Source organism: Micropterus salmoides, unplaced genomic scaffold (assembly GCF_014851395.1).
Source record: "Micropterus salmoides isolate LMB-PRFRI ecotype aquatic unplaced genomic scaffold, ASM1485139v1 Ms_hic_scaffold_4490, whole genome shotgun sequence".
Classification (NCBI taxonomy): Eukaryota; Metazoa; Chordata; class Actinopteri; order Centrarchiformes; family Centrarchidae; genus Micropterus; species Micropterus salmoides.
In genome coordinates this window covers 1-9,447 of record NW_024043918.1, presented here as the reverse complement: position 1 = coordinate 9,447, position 9,447 = coordinate 1, and the positions used below count along the sequence as shown (strand labels likewise).

The 9,447-nt window shown below is 51.2% G+C and overlaps 3 non-coding genes across 3 annotated transcripts; all 3 read left to right on the top strand.

Annotated features, from left to right (window-relative positions):
* The first annotated feature begins 1,073 nt into the window (after positions 1 to 1,073).
* trnap-ugg lies at positions 1,074 to 1,144 on the top strand. Its single transcript has one exon. It is a non-coding gene; the product is annotated as a tRNA-Pro (tRNA).
* A 135-nt stretch (positions 1,145 to 1,279) lies between these two features.
* trnap-agg lies at positions 1,280 to 1,350 on the top strand. The gene has a single exon. It is a non-coding gene; the product is annotated as a tRNA-Pro (tRNA).
* A 1,871-nt stretch (positions 1,351 to 3,221) lies between these two features.
* Positions 3,222 to 3,292, top strand: trnap-ugg. The gene has a single exon. It is a non-coding gene; the product is annotated as a tRNA-Pro (tRNA).
* Positions 3,293 to 9,447: the final 6,155 nt, after the last annotated feature.

Below are 9,447 nucleotides of genomic sequence, written 5' to 3'. Positions count from 1 at the left end.
CCACATAATATACAACACAGAGGAAGAGCATCCACTAACACAGTTAACTAACTGTTATAAAGTGTGACACAATTCGTTAGAATATTCAGTCCGGCTCACTAACCGTTTCATTATCACCAATACTTTTAGCTGTGCTGACATTGCTGAGCCTCCGGTGAAAGATACACAGTTACTGAAAGCAGCAGGCGAGCTAACGATGTAGCACGTCGGCTGAATGCAGTCACTGTACCATTATCATGTAACGAGCATGGATTAGTTCAACATCAAGCTGATAAAAACATTACTGTACCGTTGCGCTGGGAGTTTACCTGAGTTTCCACCATGTTGTGTGAAGCTGTCTCCCTGTCTCTCTATAGCCGCTCTCACTTTTTTCAGGAGTACTGTGCCAATATGCCAGTGTCTCGCTGCGCTGAATGGAAGGTACGGCGCCGGTGATGATATGCCTCTGAGACGGGAACGTTTAAGTAACAGAGCCCGAACATGTCTGGAGAAAAGCCACAGCCCGCATGCAGGCGTTTCTGTATTTCTGTATGAAAGCGGTTGTGTTTCGGATTATGCTCGCTCATGAGTTAAAGCCAGCACGTGTACGAGCACACGCCTGGTTGCAATCTTAAAACCGCACCGCTAGTGGCCGCTGGAAACTCCACAATGCCCCTTTAATGTTGATGAAATCTGAGTCTTTCATCAAAACGGAAAAGGCATTTTGTGGCTCGTGTGTCTAGGGCTATGATTCTCGCATTGGGTGCGATAGGTTCCGGGTTCAAATCCCGGCAAAGCCCTTGCTATGAACCAACAGGTGCTTCTTATTGCTTTTAATCGATAAAGCTTGCTCTACTTTATTTTAATGTTGATGAAATCTGAGTATTTCATCAAAACAGAAAAGGTGTTTTGTGGCTTGTTGGTCTAGGGGTATGATTCTCGCTTCGGGTGCGAGAGTCCCGGTTCAAATCCCGGACGAGCCCACTTGAACCCATAGAAGCTTCTTTATTGCTTTTAATATATAAAGCTTGTTTTCCAGTGATTTCATTTGGATGAAATCTGATTATTTCATCAACGCAGAAAAGGAGATTTGTGGCTCGTTGGTCTAGGGGTATGATTCTCGCTTTGGGTGCGAGAGGTCCCGGGTTCAATCCCGGACGAGCCCTTGGAATGGGAGGTCCGGGTTCAAAACCCGGGGAGCACTTGCTATGAACCGTAGGTGCTTTTAATAGATAAAGCTTGTTTTACTTTAACGTTGAGGAAATCTGAGTCTTTCATCAAAACAGAAAAGGTGTTTTGTGGCTCGTTGGTCTAGGGTATGATTCTCGCTTAGGGTGCGAGAGGTCCCGGGTTCAAATCCCGGACGAGCCCTTACCAAGAAACCGTCGTTGCTTCAAATATGAAGCTATTTTCACTGTAATTTAAAGGGGCCATATGTAAGTTTTTGATTTTAGTAAATCAAATTTTCATTGCCTATTGTCAATGGGCTCAAAAGTCACTTAGAAATGAAGCACACGCCTGTTTTCTCCGTTGCTCGCATCAGCCACTATTCTGCTTTTAATGTGAGGACACCGGGTCGGATTCAGCCCTGTGCGCGCTCCCGAGCCTCTCACGCTACAGCGACAACACGGCAGCTAACGACATGCAGTCCACTAACAGCATAAACATAACCGGCTCACAGTGAAACACGGGCTCCACGTAAGGCCACAAAACAACAATAAAGGTTTATGTGCTGAAGCCCATCAGACCAAACAGGTTCAGATGATGTCGAGCAAGAACAAAGTGAGCATTAGTAAAGCTGGAGAAACACAGAGAAAGTCACGTTAGCTCGCCGGCTAACACCGAGCAGTTGCTAATGTTATCCGGTGCAAAGTTGTATCGCTTTCCACGTTACTTCACCAACTAACGCCACCCATGTTACTTTCCTGTGTACCACTGGTATTATGTCAAAGTGTCAAAGCCTGCAAGAAATGATGTAACGGTAAAAAGCAAATGTGGATCGGTTTGTTTACTGTCCCCTAGTGATGCAGCCACGAGCAGCCAGCTAACGCTACACTAGATCGGACCTGCCGCTGTTTGCTTCGTAACGTTCAATTTAGATTTTATTGCCCTTTACCGATACTCAGGTACACAGCTTCTCCACCTCTCAGTCGCTGTAACTAACGTGACCCACATAATATACAACACAGAGGAAGAGCATCCACTAACACTAGTTAACTAACTGTTATAAAGTGTGACACAATCTCGTTAGAATATTCAGTCCGGCTCACTAACCGTTTCATTATCATCCAATACTTTTAGCTGTGCTGACATTGCTGAGCCTCCGGTGAAAGATACACAGTTACTGAAAGCAGCAGGCGAGCTAACGATGTAGCACGTCGGCTGAATGCAGTCACTGTACCATTATCATGTAACGAGCATGGATTAGTTCAACATCAAGCTGATAAAAACATTACTGTACCGTTGCGCTGGGAGTTTACCTGAGTTTCCACCATGTTGTGTGAAGCGTCTCCCTGTCTCTCTATAGCCGCTCTCACTTTTTTCGGGAGTACTGTGCCAATATGCCAGTGTCTCGCTGCGCTGAATGGAAGGTACGGCGCCGGTGATGATCTGCCTCTGAGACGGGAACATTTAAGTAACAGAGCCCGAACATGTCTGGAGAAAAGCCACAGCCCGCATGCAGGCGTTTCTGTATTTCTGTATGAAAGCGGTTGTGTTTCGGATTATGCTCGCTCATGAGTTAAAGCCAGCACGTGTACGAGCACACGCCTGGTTGCAATCTTAAAACCGCACCGCTAGTGGCCGCTGGAAACTCCACAATGCCCCTTTAATGTTGATGAAATCTGAGTCTTTCATCAAAACGGAAAAGGCATTTTGTGGCTCGTGTGTCTAGGGCTATGATTCTCGCATTGGGTGCGATAGGTTCCGGGTTCAAATCCCGGGGAAGCCCTTGCTATGAACCAACAGGTGCTTCTTATTGCTTTTAATCGATAAAGCTTGCTCTACTTTATTTTAATGTTGATGAAATCTGAGTATTTCATCAAAACAGAAAAGGTGTTTTGTGGCTTGTTGGTCTAGGGTATGATTCTCGCTTCGGGTGCGCGAAGTCCCGGTTTCAAATCCCGGACGAGCCCCCTCTGAACCCATGGAAGCTTCTTTATTGCTTTTAATATAAAGCTTGTTTTCCAGTATTTCATTTGGATGAAATCTGATTATTTCATCAACGCAGAAAAGGAGATTTTGGCTCGTTGGTCTAGGGGTATGATTCTCGCTTTGGGTGCGAGGGTCCCGGGTTCAAATCCCGGACGAGCCCTTGGAATGGGAGGTCCTGGGTTCAAAACCCGGGGAGCACTTGCTATGAACCCGTAGGTGCTTTTAATAGATAAAGCTTGTTTACTTTAACGTTGAGGAAATCTGAGTCTTTCATCAAAACAGAAAAGGTGTTTTGTGGCTCGTTGGTCTAGGAGTATGATTCTCGCTTAGGGTGCGAGAGGTCCCGGTTCAAATCCCGGACGAGCCCTTACCAAGAAACCGTCGTTGCTTCAAATATGAAGCTATTTTCACTGTAATTTAAAGGGGCCATATGTAAGTTTTTGATTTTAGTAAATCAAATTTTCATTGCCTTATTGTCAATGGGCTCAAAAGTCACTTAGAAATGAAGCACACGCCTGTTTTCTGTTGCTCGCATCAGCCACTATTCTGCTTTTAATGTGAGGACACCGGGTCGGATTCAGCCCTGTGCGCGCTCCCGAGCCTCTCACGCTACAGCGACAACACGGCAGCTAACGACATGCAGTCCACTAACAGCATAAACATAACCGGCTCACAGTAAAACACGGGCTCCACGTAAGGCCACAAAACAACAATAAAGGTTTATGTGCTGAAGCCCATCAGACCAAACAGGTTCAGATGATGTCGAGCAAGAACAAAGTGAGCATTAGTAAAGCTGGAGAAACACAGAGAAAGTCACGTTAGCTCGCCGGCTAACACCGAGCAGTTGCTAATGTTATCCGGTGCAAAGTTGTATCGCTTTCCACGTTACTTCACCAACTAACGCCACCCATGTTACTTTCCTGTGTACCACTGGTATTATGTCAAAGTGTCAAAGCCTGCAAGAAATGATGTAACGGTAAAAAGCAAATGTGGATCGGTTTGTTTACTGTCCCCTAGTGATGCAGCCACGAGCAGCCAGCTAACGCTACACTAGATCGGACCTGCCGCTGTTTGCTTCGTAACGTTCAATTTAGATTTTATTGCCCTTTACCGATACTCAGGTACACAGCTTCTCCACCTCTCAGTCGCTGTAACTAACGTGACCCACATAATATACAACACAGAGGAAGAGCATCCACTAACACTAGTTAACTACTGTTATAAAGTGTGACACAATCTCGTTAGAATATTCAGTCCGGCTCACTAACCGTTTCATTATCATCCAATACTTTTAGCTGTGCTGACATTGCTGAGCCTCCGGTGAAAGATACACAGTTACTGAAAGCAGCAGGCGAGCTAACGATGTAGCACGTCGGCTGAATGCAGTCACTGTACCATTATCGTAACGAGCATGGATTTCAACATCAAGCTGATAAAAACATTACTGTACCGTTGCGCTGGGAGTTTACCTGAGTTTCCACCATGTTGTGTGAAGCGTCTCCCTGTCTCTCTATAGCCGCTCTCACTTTTTCGGGAGTACTGTGCCAATATGCCAGTGTCTCGCTGCGCTGAATGGAAGGTACGGCGCCGGTGATGATCTGCCTCTGAGACGGGAACATTTAAGTAACAGAGCCCGAACATGTCTGGAGAAAAGCCACAGCCCGCATGCAGGCGTTTCTGTATTTCTGTATGAAAGCGGTTGTGTTTCGGATTATGCTCGCTCATGAGTTAAAGCCAGCACTGTACGAGCACACGCCTGGTTGCAATCTTAAAACCGCACCGCTAGTGGCCGCTGGAAACTCCACAACCCCTTTAATGTTGATGAATCTGAGTCTTTCATCAAAACGGAAAAGGCATTTTGTGGCTCGTGTGTCTAGGGCTATGATTCTCGCATTGGGTGCGATAGGTTCCGGGTTCAAATCCCGGGGAAGCCCTTGCTATGAACCAACAGGTGCTTCTTATTGCTTTTAATCGATAAAGCTTGCTCTACTTTATTTTAATGTTGATGAAATCTGAGTATTTCATCAAAACAGAAAAGGTGTTTGTGGCTTGTTGGTCTAGGGGTATGATTCTCGCTTCGGGTGCGCGAAGTCCCGGTTCAAATCCCGGACGAGCCCCCCTCTGAACCCAGAAGCTTCTTTATTGCTTTTAATTATAAAGCTGTTTTACAGTGATTTCATTTGGATGAAATCTGATTATTTCATCAACGCAGAAAAGGAGATTCTGGCTCGTTGGTCTAGGGGTATGATTCTCGTTTGGGTGCGAGAGGTCCGGGTTCAAACCGGACGAGCCCTTGGAATGGGAGGTCCTCGGTTCAAAACCGGGGGAGCACTTGCTATGAACCCGTAGGTGCTTTTAATAGATAAAGCTGTTTTACTTTAACGTTGAGGAAATCTGAGTCTTTCATCAAAACAGAAAAGGTGTTTTGTGGCTCGTTGGTCTGGGGTATGATTCTCGCTTAGGGTGCGAGAGGTCGGGTTCAAATCCCGGACGAGCCCTTACCAAGAAACCGTCGTTGCTTCAAATATGAAGCTATTTTCACTGTAATTTAAAGGGGCCATATGTAAGTTTTTGATTTTAGTAAATCAAATTTTCATTGCCTTATTGTCAATGGGCTCAAAAGTCATTAGAAATGAAGCACACGCCTGTTTCTCCGTTGCTCGCATCAGCCACTATTCTGCTTTTAATGTGAGGACACCGGGTCGGATTCAGCCCTGTGCGCGCTCCCGAGCCTCTCACGCTACAGCGACAACACGGCAGCTAACGACATGCAGTCCACTAACAGCATAAACATAACCGGCTCACAGTAAAACACGGGCTCCACGTAAGGCCAAAAACAACAATAAAGGTTTATGTGCTGAAGCCCATCAGACCAAACAGGTTCAGATGATGTCGAGCAAGAACAAAGTGAGCATTAGTAAAGCTGGAGAAACACAGAGAAAGTCACGTTAGCTCGCCGGCTAACACCGAGCAGTTGCTAATGTTATCCGGTGCAAAGTTGTATCGCTTTCCACGTTACTTCACCAACTAACGCCACCCATGTTACTTTCCTGTGTACCACTGGTATTATGTCAAAGTGTCAAAGCCTGCAAGAAATGATGTAACGGTAAAAAGCAAATGTGGATCGGTTTGTTTACTGTCCCCTAGTGATGCAGCCACGAGCAGCCAGCTAACGCTACACTAGATCGGACCTGCCGCTGTTTGCTTCGTAACGTTCAATTTAGATTTTATTGCCCTTTACCGATACTCAGGTACACAGCTTCTCCACCTCTCAGTCGCTGTAAAACGTGACCCACATAATATACAACACAGAGGAAGAGCATCCACTAACACTAGTTAACTAACTGTTATAAAGTGTGACACAATCTCGTTAGAATATTCAGTCCGGCTCACTAACCGTTTCATTATCATCCAATACTTTTAGCTGTGCTGACATTGCTGAGCCTCCGGTGAAAGATACACAGTTACTGAAAGCAGCAGGCGAGCTAACGATGTAGCACGTCGGCTGAATGCAGTCACTGTACCATATCATGTAACGAGCATGGATTAGTTCAACATCAAGCTGATAAAAACATTACTGTACCGTTGCGGTGGGAGTTTACCTGAGTTTCCACCATGTTGTGTGAAGCTGTCTCCCTGTCTCTCTATAGCCGCTCTCACTTTTTTCGGGAGTACTGTGCCAATATGCCAGTGTCTCGCTGCGCTGAATGGAAGGTACGGCGCCGGTGATGATCTGCCTCTGAGACGGGAACATTTAAGTAACAGAGCCCGAACATGTCTGGAGAAAAGGCCAGAGGTCAAGGCAAGGGGGCGACAGAGTTCGGGAGATCGCACAAGCAGGCCAAGGGGACAAAACAGTCCGGGGGAACCACCCAACAGGCAGATCATGCCCAGGAAACAGGGCAGGTAAGGCACTTGGCCTAACATGCAGGGCAGGGCAGAGGGGCAGAACAGTTCAGGAGGTCGTCCCGGAGGACGACCCGACAGGCCGAGCAAATCAGGGGGAAAACACAGTTCAGGAGGCCGTCCTGGAGGACGACCCGACAGGCCGAGCAAATCAGGGGGAAAACACTGTTCAGGAGGCCGTCCTGGAGGACGACCCGACAGGCCGAGCAAATCAGGGGGAAAACACTGTTCAGGAGGCCGTCCTGGAGGGCGACCCGACAGGCCGAGCAGACCAAAGAGATCACGGAGTTCAGGAGGTCGTCCCGGGGGATGACCCGACAGGCCGGGCAAATCAGGGGGTAAACACAGTTCACCGACCGAGTAGACCAGGAGAGCAAAACAGTTCAGGTGGGCGTCCTGTGGGACGACCCATGAGGCCGGGCAGAACCGGGGGGCCACAGAGTTCGGGAGGCCGCGCCGGAGGTCGACTCAACAGGCCGGGCAGAACAGGGGGGCCACAGAGTTCAAGGGGTTGGCAGGACGGCCAACAGTGAGGCAGCGACCCCACTGGGGGCCGAGCAGGAGGCTGACGGCAAGACCTCTCCGGAGGTCGGCACCCAAAGCTTGGGTGCTCTGGAGGCACAGCTGGGCTGAGGACCACCGGCGAGACAGCTGGGCTGAGGACCATGGACTGGACACGAGAGCTGGAGTCGGTTGAACACCGACTGAGCAGCTGGGCTGAGGACCATGGACCGGACACGAGGAGCTGGAGTCGGCCTGACCACCGACTGGACAGCTGGGCTGGGGACCATGGACCGGACACGAGGAGCTGGAGTCGGCCTGACCACCGACTGGACAGCAGGGCTGGGGACCATGACCGGACACGAGGAGCTGGAGTCGGCCGGACACCGGCGGGGCTGAAGCCGGTCCATCCGCCGACAGGACACGAGGAGCAGGGGTCGGCCGGACCACCGGCGGGGCTGAAGCCGGTCCATCCGCCGACAGGACACGAGGAGCAGGGGTCGGCCGGACCACCGGCGGGGCTGAAGCCGGTCCATCCGCCAACAGGACACGAGGAGCAGGGGTCGGCCGGACCACCGGCGGGGCTGAAGCCGGTCCGTCCGCCGACAGGACACGAGGAACAGGCTGGGCCACCAACGGAGCTGGTGTTGGTCGGACCACCGACGGGAGAACAGGAGTCGGCTGGGCCACCGGCGAAGCAGGTGCCGGTCGGACCACCGACGAGGGAACAGGAGTCAGCTGGGCCACCAGCGAAGCAGGTGCTGGTCGGACCACCGACGGAGCACGAGGAATGGGAGTCGGCTGGGCCACCAACGAAGCTGGTGTTGGTCGGACCACCGACGGGAGAACAGGAGTCAGCTGGGCCACCGGCGAAGCAGGTGCCGGTCGGACCACCGACGGGGCACGGGGAGCGGGAACCGGTCTGGCCACCGACGGAGACCTTGGAACTGGTGTCAGTCGGACCTTCGATGAGGGACCAGTAACAGGTGTCGGTAGGACGACCGGTGAGACCTGGAGCAGGAGTAGGCCAGGATCAGGCAGGCGGCTAGCTGCGCTAGCAGGCCGGGGATCAGGCAGGTCTGATGTGGAGCTAGCAGCGCTAGCGGGCCGGGAATCAGGAGCGGGCTAGCCGTTTAGCAAGCCAGGGTACAGGTTTGTTGCCGACGGGTCGCTGATGGGACCTCGTCGCCTCCGATGACCACCACGGGAACCCGAAAAGATGGCTAGGCGACTCCCTTCAAAAGACGACTCCAGGGAAAGCCTAGCCTCCAGGCTATCAGGCCATAGCCTAGCTGCCCGTGCTGCCTCTGACTCCCTGGCCTTCATGGTCAGGTAGGTCAGGAGAGTCATAGTCCCTGAGTCCTTGGTAGGTAGGGCAGGCAGGCGGACGGACAGGCTAGGCGGAGGACTAGCGGCGCTAGCCGAGCAGGATACAGGCAGGGACAGGCAGAGGGCTAGCGGCGCCAGCCGAACAGATAACAGGCAGGCAGGCGGAGGGCTAGCGGCGCCAGCCGAAGAGGACAACAGGCAGGACAGGCGGAGGGCTAGCGGCGCCAGCCGAAGAGAAACAGGCAGGACAGGCGGAGGCTAGCGGCGCAGCCGAACAGGTAACAGGCAGGACAGGCAGAGGGCTAGCGGCGCCAGCCGAACAGATAACAGGCAGGACAGCGGAGGGCTAGCGGGAGCCGAGCAGGATACAGGCAGGACAGGCGGAGGGCTAGCAGCGCCAGCCGAAAGGTAACAGGCAGGACAGGCGGAGGGCAGCAGCGCCAGCCGAAGAGAAACAGGCAGGACAGGCGGAGGCTAGCGGCGCCAGCCGAACAGATAACAGAGGGTAGCAGGCGCGCAGCCGAACAGGTAACAGGCAGGACAGGCAGAGGGCTAGAGGCGCCAGCCGAACAGGTAACA